We start from the raw sequence: 1,663 nt of genomic DNA on the forward strand, positions 1-1,663 counted from the left end.
TTTAAATCTTTGTCTACATAGATTATAATATCTGATCTGACTCCCCACCTCATTCCTCAACATCACCATCTCCTTCCTTCCTGCTCTTTGTTTCCAAAGCACTTTCTTTGCTGTTCACTCACATCCCGGACAAACCCACCAAAGAACCCTCCATTTGCTGCTTCCCCTACTTGGAATTCCATCTCCTTGGAATCCAAGTTCACTTCCCTGCTTCCTTTAGATACTTGTTTCAATGATTACTTACTCAGTGAGGACTTTCTCTTATGCTTTATTTGAAATTATACCACTTCTCCTCCTGGATTGCTCTACTCCTCTTTACTTCCTTATTTTTCTCCATGTCTTAATTTTTAACCACCACTTGTTCTAACTTGTAATCTACACTTGACTTGTTCCTGTTAAAAGTCTGAAGGCAGAGTTTTGTCCGTGATGTTCACCATTGCATCTCCAGTACCTGGATTGTGTATTCAATAAATGTCTGTGAATTGTTATCAGTATATCTCAAGTTGTAATAAGAAGTTTATATATATATATTTACTTTTTAAAACCAGAACGTTTATTTTGACTAATTGTTGAAATCCTTAAGATGAACTGGATGCTGCAACAGCTGCCCTCTTGGGCTTAGGTGTCGTGCCTCCACGGAATCCATGCCTGCATCTGTGGTATACAATTTTTAGGTGCCTCATTCGGCCGGTCCCAGTGGTATTCCGTCTTTTAGCCTTGGCACCCCAGTTATACTTTCTCTTCCACTTGGCAGGGTAGCGACACTTGCCGCAGGTGGACTTCTGAAGGTGGTAGGCCTTAGAGCCACAGCGGCGGCACAACGTGTGCATCTTATTGCGACGCTTTCCGAACGATGACGTCCCCTTCTCATCTTGTTTCTGCGGCAGACCCCAAACGAAGTTTATATTTTTAAGGTTATTTTTTCATGTCCATAAGTATCGTCAGAAAAATTTTAATATTCAATACATAATGTGTGTCTGACATTCTTTAGTCTTTCTCAAAAAAAAATTATAACATGCCATATACTATTTAGTGACTTCTTAAGCATGTTTTATTGGCTTCGCTTATATTAATTATAACTTTTTAAAATTTCCATTTTTGAATTTTGTACTGCATTATTATGAAGAATCTTTTCTTCAAAATTAATATTAAATTTATTTAAAGCCACCTGATTTCATCATTCAAATAATATTTAGACTTTTCACTGAAATAAACAGATGAACTTTGTTTAGCACAAACATTTTAAAGGCATAATGTATGTTAAACACTCTTTGTAAAAGGTGGAAGGTGCAAATACTGTATATGATAAAGGTCAAATCTAAGCTAGAAATCTCATATGTAATTATATAAAATTAAAATCATGCAAACTAAGAATATAGTTATATTTATATATTGTGTAAAATATCAAAGGATAGTTTATTATGTAACTTTATCTTCAGTATAACCTTCTTTTTAACACTCCCAACCAAAAAAAAAAAAAAAAATAGAGAAGAAAAAAAGAGAAAAAGAACAAAGAAGCTTCAAGGTTATAAACCTGTACTATCATCTCTTCTAAATTCGGTTCTTTTGCTTAGTTCCTTTAATCTTCTCCCAAAAGTAAAAATGAAATAAGAGAAAGAGAGAGATGGAGAGAGAGAGAGAGAGAGAGAGAGAGAGAGAGAGA

General features: G+C 34.9%; 1 pseudogene; it reads right to left on the reverse strand.

Annotated features, from left to right (window-relative positions):
* Positions 1-550: 550 nt before the first annotated feature.
* On the reverse strand, positions 551-862 carry LOC140616453 (large ribosomal subunit protein eL37 pseudogene; annotated as a pseudogene).
* Positions 863-1,663: the final 801 nt, after the last annotated feature.

Source organism: Canis lupus, chromosome 24, assembly GCF_048164855.1.
Source record: "Canis lupus baileyi chromosome 24, mCanLup2.hap1, whole genome shotgun sequence".
NCBI classification, from domain to species: domain Eukaryota; kingdom Metazoa; phylum Chordata; class Mammalia; order Carnivora; family Canidae; genus Canis; species Canis lupus.